We start from the raw sequence: 10,172 nt of genomic DNA, 5'->3' as shown, positions 1-10,172 counted from the left end.
GGGCAAAGGCGGCGAATCAGACCTAAAAAAAGGCCGGGGAGGCGCCCGTAAAATCGTCGCGAGAAAGGGCGAAATACATTTTTGGGATCGGGGCTGGCTGCGGAGAAGCTCGCAGCGGTGCTCGTAGCAACCCGTCCTGTCGGGATCCTGATGCGCTCGGGAAAAGGCTCCTCGCCCCCGCGCTCGGCGAGAGGAGCAGTGTTACAGCAGGTGAATGCTGCTGTGCTCCCGTTATCCCTGTCTCCTGCTAATCGAGTCAGCTCGGGAGACCCAAATATTGCCTAATCCCTCGGGTGACACTGAGGTGACAGCGCTGGCACGGGCTGCACAGGGAAACGACAGAGCCCTGGTCTCCAAGAGAGCGCTGAGAGGAGCACAGAAACGTTTAGTGTGTGCATGTGGGATCACAGGTATAAATACGCACATCTCCCTTTCCATTTGCTCTCAGAAGCCCCTGGTTCCCGACTGATCCAGCAGGCAGGAGGAGCACAGTCACGGCTGCCCAAAGATATACACATAGGTTTGTGTACTGTTCGTATATAAACGTGTCCTTCCTAGCTGTGCACTTCAGCGTGTGCAAGCAGTGCACACGTTTGTGCTGCCCTGGCCACACTCAGCTGACAGTGCCCTTGAGCCCTTCAGGTGGGGGAGCCAGTCAGTGAGCACCCGAATGGAGCAGGAATGCAAACCAACGCAGCGCCGTCCATGATTCAGGGATTAGGAGTCAAGCACAGACCCAGGAAAATAGCAACAGTAATAAGTGCACCAGTTTTCCTTCAAATAGGCTTCTTCAGCAGAGATAATTCGAACACCTTTCACATTCAGAACCACACAGTCCCAGTGTCGCCAATACCAAAGCCACAGTCTCACAACCCTGGCCGAAGAGAAGTTTTGATCTCCATAGTCTATCAGAGATTTTGGCGTGAAAAGCAGTCAGGTACTGCAATAACACACGATAAAACACCAAACAGATACACCAAACAGACATCATTCATAAGAGATGCATAAAATGAGCTCATGATATGGCTGAGCAAATCCTTACTACAGTGTGGTGTGACAAATATCAGCCAGAAGTGCACAATTCCCAATTCACTGTCTATATCCATGTCTGAGAACAGATGGAGGAAAGCCTTTAGCTGATATAAACTTGGCTCAACCCACCCTGTTTACTGATGGTGTTTCCATGAGCATAGAAATTAGAGCTACTGGTTGCAATCACTGGAGAGCCTCAGCCTGCTGATTCAGCTTACGTGCTGGAAAATCTGGCAAGGACACCTTTCCTTACCTGAGCAGATGCACAAAGTCATGCCCATACAAGTACCAAAGGGTAGGAAGAGTCAGGGGATTCCAGGGGATCTTCCCCCTTGGAAGTCACTGAAGGTCACTGACAGAGCAGCTCTTTGCAGGTGAGGCAGCAGCTTCTACTACCTGCTCATAACCAATACATCAAGGTGTCCTTCTCTGCAAAGATGCAGGTTGGGGATGTGTTAGATTACTGAAAAATGAAAGCGGACAGAGGAGTGGGTTTACACAAAGTGATTTGGGAGACGTTTTAAAATGCTCTCACAGTGTGTGCGGTGATTACTGGGCTGAGCGCTTGGAGCAGTCAGGAGGAGGGCTGGCAGTTTAACAGTAATCTTTGTAAAGTGCTAATAAGGACCCAAACAATTCCCATTAGGGAACTGGAGAGTCATCTGCACTCTAGCAGGAGGCTGCCTATGGCATCCACCGCAAGACTTGTACGTCTTGGCTCGATATTTTGGAATCCAGCACCAGAGAGGCTTAGTCATATGACAGGGTTATTTGCATCATTATGCTGTTGGATTCCCAAAGAAGTTTTCACAATGCACTGTAAGAGGAAGAGTTTAAACAAGTAGAACTGAAGGAAAAACAAAGCACTATACTGCCTCTGCATGTCCCTTTTCACTGCATGCACGTGGTGCTCAGAGTGGGAGGAGGGTGGCAGGCAGTACTGTACAGAACTTTAGGCTCATAAAGCACACTCACAAAAACTGCAACATCGGTACAAAACGGGCTATTTTGCAGAATAAAAGCAAGTTTAAGGCAGCTGAAATCCTGCATCACAGCCTGGTAGAAGCTTAATGTTCCAGACTGGTGATGTGCAAGAGAAGTCCACCACTGTGTTTTGCCTGAGGGCTTTGCAGAACTACTGGTTTGCACTGGGCTGGGTAAGTCACCTCGCCCCAGCCAAGCAGTGACTGACTCCCTGTGAATTCGTGCCTGCAAGCTCAGTAAAACTGGGTGTTGGCACTCCAGAAGTGACCGCTAGTAAGCACAGCAGCTGTTGAGGAAGCGGTCCCAAACCAGCCCAGGGAAAATATTGTGGTTCAAGATTGAGGTCTTTAAAGGAGGTGAGCTGCTACTGCTCAAAATAAAGTCAGATTGTAATACAGTGTCCCCTCTTGAAAAGTGTATATAGCAAAATAAGGCCTGCTTTTTTATGTATTCTGTTTCTAGGAGAAATTATTGAAAGTTCATAAGAGCTAGGTGTTGCTCCCAGGAGTATAGCAAGGGAGGGAAGTTACAGAAGAAAATTTAAGAAAGTTTTTGGTATCTCTACGATATCAAAGCTATTTTCACAGTAAAAATAGCCAGGGAACCTTAAATTCTATTCTGACAACCTTCCAAGGCTCAGGACTTGCCAGGTGCATGACTGCTCCTGTGGGAATTTGTAATCTCTTTAAAAACCAAGAACAGCAAATTCCACTGGAAGCATACTGTCCCAGAGCAGAGTCCCCACATCTGGAATTAGCAAGATAAAACACAGCAACTGGATTTTCCAACAAGAAGATGATCACCAAACTACAGCACTGGAAGGGATACTGAGAGGTCATCTAACTCCATCCCTGTGAAAGCATCTCTGCCCCATCTGTTTTACCCCTTAAAGACCTCCCCAATGCTGCAGACACCACAGTCTATCCGGGCAAGATGGCCTTTTCTCACAATTCACTCTTTTTGCCTTTAGAAAAAGTTTTCCCTAATGATTAACCTGGATCTTTTCTACCGTAATTTACATCTACTTCTCATCCTACCCAACAGAAACAAAATGTTTGTTCCTCTTACTCCTGAAACAGCCTTTTAGATGCATGAAGATTTCTCTTGTCACTCCTTACTACATTCCCCAGACCTAAAACTCCATTTCTTCTTGCCTGTCCGCCTGGTTTAGATTGTGAGACTGTTGATTCCTGGTGTTCCCCTTTGGTGGCTCTCACTGTAGTCCATGTCTTTCCTGAATTTCTCTGTGCAGGAACAGCATGCAGCATGTTCCCAGTTGAGGCCTTACCAGTATGATGCAGAATGGAAGGAGAACTTGGTGTGTTCTGCCAACGTCCCTCCTGTTTATACATCTTATACATTTACAGCGCCAAAGGATTTTATTTATTTTTTTTTTTTTACTTTCTACATCAGTATTTGTAAAAGTCAAGGCCACAACATGAAACCAAAGCACCACTGAAGCACCTCCACTGACAGGAACTCTCATCTCCTGTATGCAAATGTTTCTGTTAAAAGTCACTGTATTTAAACTACCACCTGTTGGAAGCAGTTTAATCAGGGATCTCCTTGATGAGTTATAGTCTTGTTTTCTCATGCTTACATTTACTTGGACAGCTAGAGCCATTTTTTTAATGCAAAAGTAATCTCTATACAAATCAGCAGCTGAGCACTTCCAAAAGATGAACTGTTTCCAGAGGAAACTGAAGGACTAGTCTAGTCTAGAGAGGTCTTAAAATCTGCTGTCTTCTGCAACTGTTAGCAGGAAGAATTGCCCAGTTCTGGAGGAAACATAGCACTGACTTCCTAAGAAATAACACAGGTATTCTACCTGTGTTTGAAATGCAAGGCAGAAGTCACCAACCACCCGACATGCTCCTGTTGCAAGTGATTATTCACTGCATAGGCATTTGAATAGCTATAATATTTATGAAATGATGCTATCCAACCCCCTTCCACCACCCTGAACACACATGCAAACACTAATCCAGACTGATGTTGTGTGCTGGGGTGGGAGCTGAGTTCCAAATAAATTGCTGCTGACGTTTTGTTACAAGAAAACAAATACAAGTTTGTAATTCACTTGAAATAAAGCTACCAATTGGCTCACTAAGAAAAAGTAGAAACTTCTCTAGATAAAAACTTCTGCAGTTAAACAGGGAAATAAAAAGATGGCCCATCAGAGACAGTAAATTTTGATCATGTAGAAAAATGTTTCTAACCCTCCACACTGAGAAAATAAGCTTTCAAACAGGAACCAATAAGGAAAGTTTGTACATGCAAATCTGCTGAGTGTTCAGGATAGACTTTAGTACTTGAAAACTAAATTCTAGGCACTGGGTCTGTGCACAAACACCGTAGACAATTTCACTGTTCTCAGATTTTTCCAAGCAGTAAAATCCAAAATAGCAGCTGAGTTTGCTGCTATGACTCAGGACTGTGGGCATATGAGAAGCTGATGAGAAACACACAACTTTCACTTCACTATACCGTAAAGTTTTAAGTAGAAGTAACCCAGAACAAAGGCTACACAAGGGCAGAAAACTCCCTCCCAAAACTGTACATTATGCTAAGGGCTGGGAAGAGTAGCCCAGCTGAGTTTCACTTCATGCTTCCTTTAGGAAGCACAGCTCGAGTGTGTGAAGAGGAGCAAGATCAGTCAAAGCAGTAAAACAACTGCTTGCCAATGAAGAAAACACAGATATTCAAGAAGACAATACCCAGATGAAGTACCACTAGATTGTTGCCATACTATGCAATTAATACATTAACCAAAAAATCAGAAGTACAGCATTTCCTTGTACTAACCAAAATGAATGGATTTAAACACACCATGGTGAAACGTAAGGAAAAGTCCTGCAAGGTCATCATTGAGACACTTTATTGGTTCTTCATCTAATTTGGGCCATAAAATTCCACACAAGAACTGCCTGTGAAGTTGAGACTGGTTTACTCCATGTAGCATGCATTAAGGTCTAAAAGGCATGTTTACTATGTGGAGTTTGGATTAATGGACAGCCTGAGCTGTTTCCTATACTTGTTTTTAAAGCAACAACTTTTTATTCCTTTAACCAAGTGCATAGAGCAGCTCCCTTGTGGTATTGTCTAGAAATAACTGACAGCCCCAAATCTCAAACAGATATGGGACAAACTCTTAACCATGGTTAGGTTCTCTTTAGCAAAAGGCTCTGTTGTCCTGGCTGAGAACCTTATTGCTTTGCTAGTACTACTGGAATTGTCCTTTGACAAGCTATAACAAAGACTCTACCTATGTTCCATTCAAATTCATCACTGTTTAGAGAAGTATTAATAAAAAGGGAAAAGTAAATCAATGAAGTCACTTTATTGATCCTGAGAACATGAAACTACTATAAATAAAACATGTCGATGTTGTTTTACGGATAGGTCAAAGTCCTGCTAAGGGTGTGTTTGTCATTCTAATTTATGTGCAGCTTCATCAACAAAGTATTTGCTATTGCAGTATTGTATTTATTCATCTCCTGTTTTCCTCCCCCACTGCCAGAACATCTGCTAAACGTTTCTGAATCTAAGCTTGTTGGGATAGGGCCCATTACTTCTACATATTTATGAACTGTGTGGTACACTGGCACTCATTCAGCACAGGCTGCTTCCCAAGGCTCATGCGCGAATGACATCAACCGGTGTGGGTTTATGTGCAGGAGATCCACATGTGCAGGGGTCACAGAGGGGGCTGGAAATCCAGCTACATCCAGAAGTATTTAAGCTCCACTGCTGCTGAGGGACAGAGCTATCTACTAATATATGAATGATGCAGGAATGCAGAAGAGGAAGAACAGGTATTTACAGTGTCCCCAGGAATTGTAATGAAGAGTAATGGGCTAAAACTGAATGAAAAGAAGTTGTATCTGACTCCAGAAACATCCAGAAATATCACCAAAATATTTTTCAGTTTGGTCAAACAGTACAACAAAACAAAAGCTACTATGCTCGTGTTAATTACAACAGGCGGGACAAAGCAGAACACAGGACTGGTTCTGGGGATGGAAAAATTAACAAATTATTAATTTCTGATTTCTGGGGGTTTTTTCTGTAGTAGCCCAGCCTCTCATGCCAACACTCACACAGGCACAGCTTTATACTATTTACACACTGAGGGGAGTGTGTTTGGTCGTTATTGTGCCGGGCACTCACACACGTGACTCCCATTACACGAACAGAAGCCGTGTTCATAAACTGCCCTTCTGTGCCTGGGCTGAGTGGACCTGTCCCTGTTTGCCTTCCCAGCTGGTTTGCAAACAGTGCCTTTCCAAAGTCGAGGTTGTAAGATTTTCAAACCTCGTGAGAGAGAACGTACCCCCGTCTCCTCTCAACTGTGAGAGCTCTGAGGATCATTTGTCTGCCTAAAGCCATGCCAGCAAAAGCACAAGCACAATCGCAGCCTAATAGTCTTAATGAGATTACAGCCAGAGATGCCCCAGTGCTGCCGTCTGGCCAAGGAACAGAACAAGCACCAAATTCATCTGGAGGAAAAAAAAAATCTCCTTGGCTTTCATGTGACCAGGCTGTAGGTTGATCAAGATTTCAGATCTATGGCGTACAAGATACCTTTCATTTCTTTTTTTCCTCATATTTCCTTATTATTTTTTTTGTAATGCATTATTTTTTCACAAAGCAGCATATTCTTTTCACAGATCTCTAGGTTTCACTAACATTTTTCAGGACAGAATTAAAAACTGATGATCATACTGCTCTGTAACATGATTACATTTATAGATGCCTATTGTTAGCCATGCTTGATTGATCTCACCCGTAGCTACTGTCTGTGTGCTTGACTATGACATCCATGTGGTACAGTGGAGCACGGTTGATATTTGCCAATATAATAATTCCTTCTAGCAGCAGTTTATCTGGTGCATCTGTTTGTCTCACTGAAATGAAGTTGCTTGTAACTCTATCCTACATAGGGCAATCTCTCTGCACCTGTTCAAGCATTTGATTTACTCACTGCTTAAATTCTTAATCTCAGCAAAACCAAATAAGTTAGCTTGTATAACAAAGGCTGGAATGGTGAATGAAATGAAAAGCTGATCTAGTACTGTATTAGCTGGCTAGAGCACAAAACCTGGTATTAAGGTACAGATTGTGCAGTGCTCGCTGCAAACTGCAGATCCTGCCCTGCAGATCTCATCGAGCTTGCTATGAGAAACCTGCTGCTGACGGGTGAGGCTGCAGCTCCTGCAGGAATTCACGCCTAGGACAAAAAGCCAGCAGTGCATTCATGGATTTTGCGTGAAGCCTAGAGCCAGCACAAAAGAAAATCTCTCTCCTTAGACACAAGAACCCCCAGAATTTGATAGTTAATTACAAACAATAAATAACATTTGCAGCAGGAGGTACGAGAGGCCAGCTGGGTCAGTACTCACAGAGCGAGGCTGCGTAAGTGACCTTCTTCCCACATGAGTCAACTCCTCCCCGACAGGTGCTCAATAGTTCTCCCGCCTCTGCAAGGGCTGCCATCTAAATTAGAGCCCCCTCACCACTCCTCATGCCCTGCTCCCACACGGGTTTCTCCTTGGAGAGCTCGTACCAACAATCTTTTTCTCTAGGCTTGCCAGGTAAAGCCAAAATTTAAAAGAAATGGGATCTCAGATGCAAATCGCCTTCTGTAAGTCTTTCCCGGAGCATCTCGCAGGGTCTCGAGGAGGCTGTGTGATGATGGGCCTGGCTGCCAATTCGTCACTGTTGCCACAGTAACGGAGCAGTGGTCCCCCGTGGCTCGCTAAGGGAGCGGCAATGGGAGCACCGAGTGTGTGTATTGCCTCCTCCTTTGAGGATTCCTCTGACCTGGGTAATCCACAGATTTCTTTAAAAAAAAGGCTGTTTTATACAGAAGGTATTCCCCTCACACCCCACATACACCCCACAGCCCCCCTCCTCCCCCCCGTTACTCCGCTCACGGAGCTCTACAGCATCTTTAAACCTTGTTTGCATAGTGTAGGAAAGCTGGCATAGCCCCGGGAGAGCTGCTGGCTTCCTCTGGGAAATACCATGTCTTGTGAAAAGAGGAGAAAAGAGACCTTGTTCTGGTAAACATGTGAACACGAGCACACGCTCAGCAGTGTTTGAAGAAGTGCTAGGACAGAGCGATATAATCTTGTCTCTGTGAGCAGGTGAATGAGCAGTTGAGACAGCAAAAGGGTATTTTTCTGCCAAGTGTTTCTCTGCCAACACAACCAAGCACAAGTGTGTCTGTGAGGCCCTATTACAGCTACAGGGAAGCTCAGGGCTGGCAGAATTCCTTTGTTCCTGTCCCCTCAACTGAAAAGTCTTGGCGTTATCCTTCCTGAGCCTTAATATTGCTGTTTTCTACTTATTTTTGTTATAACATTGACATAAACAGTATCAGTAATGGTAGGCAGGACAGTCCACAGCAGCAGAGACCTACAGAGCCTGGGCTGCAGTCAGAGAAGCAACCAGGACTGCAGAAGCAGGCGTTATTTTGCTGGACAATGAACAATTCAGCCTTGTTTTGCAAAGCAACTCCTTGGATAGTTAAATAATACCACTTGTTTATGAGACAGACTATTTATCTCATCTTCTTTAGAAAATGTTGCTAATGCTTCTTTGTTGCTTTCCTTATTATTCTCTCTTAAAGCCAAGTGCTTCTTTTAAGGTAATGGATTTCCTCTCTCAGGATGCCAGTAACAAACACAGCTCTGTGTGCATGTAGGTGGTGTGGACAAAAACAAACACACAAGTAAAACCCACACATCTGCTTTCTTAACTAAATTTCCTGCCCTCACTTTCAACTCAGTTCGTTTGAGTGCTTTGTGACAGTGGCTCATCCCAACTTGTTAGGTAAGGACAAAATCCAAACATCATGACAAGGGGTTAAGTACCTTTTGCCCCATATAATCTGAATCAGCAGAGATGGGACTAGTGCAGAACAGCAGTATCAACCAGAAGGGTTAAAAAGACTTGAACTAGATTTAAAAAACTGTGAGTGGGCTAAAAAGAATCTCAAGCTTTAAAAGCAATAACAATTCTAATCTTTTTACTTGTCTTTGCCTTCAGACTGACTTTTCTAGCTTTTCTCCAACACACTACGAGGATTAGAAATTAATTTGGTTTAGAAAAAAACTTCCATTTCTCCTTCATTTACAGGATTCTGAAACGTGGGACTTGGAGAACATCACCAAATACAATGATGACCATGACAATGCCACTAGGCTTGGCAGAGCAGAAGATCTCTGCAAAGTAGGAAAATCCATCTAGGCCCAGCCCCAGGAAGTCTGGAGCCTTCACATTAAAGATGCTGGATTTAACAGCACCACCCACACATCCACAGACACACCCACACACACCCTCCCTCCTTGCATGGTGGCTTAGTGTAGTGGCTTGTTCAAAATTAGTTATGAGTACACCCAGAGTTATAAGCATCCGGTTCCACACAGATGTGAGCGTACTAAACCAAATGGAAGCATATTATAAAAGTTCCAGTTATCACAGGCATTTGGTGGCTGCTTCTTCAATAATCTTAAATGAGAATGCAGTAAGATCAGAAACCGAGCTGCACACTTAATCTTACACAGGGAAAATGTTGGTTGGTACATATAATTAAATATATCTGTTTTGCTGACACTCCCTCCCTCGCCCCATCCCTCAGATATTTTTACGCTTGGCTTAGTGGAAAAGACTTGGTGCCTCTGGGCGTGATTGCATGAAGCCATTCAAAATGAAGCTGTCCCCTGAAGAAGACAATCCTGAGAAGGAGTAGTGCTGGGCTAGCAGAGGGTATGAAAGCAGCAGAGGAATGAAGGGGAGAGGAGGTGGCTGGGCTCGGCCTGCGGTACTGAGAAGCCTTTTCCATTTGCAGCATTATCTTCCCCCAGCCAGAGCTATTTAATGGGATCACAAGCGCTGCTGTGCCATTACTTACAGAAGAGGGTATAAAAATGACAGCAGCTAATAAGCACCAATTTCTCATCAGCCGCCTCATCAGGCTAATTTCACAAACAGAACATTTCAGAGGCTAACAGGCTGGAAATGACATTCCGTCTGCTGGATGCAGATCAGCACAGAGAGACTACATCCCTGTGCCTGGACACTTCAGTCCCAGCCACAAACAAAAGGAGGGCTACCCTAAATGTAGGTCCACAGGAGGACACAGACTTCAT

General features: G+C 44.2%; 1 protein-coding gene across 1 annotated transcript in view; it reads right to left on the bottom strand.

The window, feature by feature from the left end:
- MICAL3 (microtubule associated monooxygenase, calponin and LIM domain containing 3) overlaps positions 1-7,681 on the bottom strand; it is a 166,384-nt gene extending 158,703 nt beyond the window's left edge. Inside the window, exon 1 of the mRNA XM_029963545.1 lies at positions 7,419-7,681. The gene's annotated coding sequence lies outside the window, so the exon portion shown is untranslated. The remainder of the gene's footprint in view (positions 1-7,418) is intronic.
- Positions 7,682-10,172: the final 2,491 nt, after the last annotated feature.

This window comes from Manacus vitellinus, unplaced genomic scaffold (assembly GCF_001715985.3).
Source record: "Manacus vitellinus isolate BGI_N305 unplaced genomic scaffold, ASM171598v3 scaffold_5_pilon, whole genome shotgun sequence".
In the NCBI taxonomy this organism is placed as follows: Eukaryota; Metazoa; Chordata; class Aves; order Passeriformes; family Pipridae; genus Manacus; species Manacus vitellinus.
Note: the sequence above shows the minus strand (reverse complement) of the source record. Positions and strands in the feature narration are given on the sequence as shown.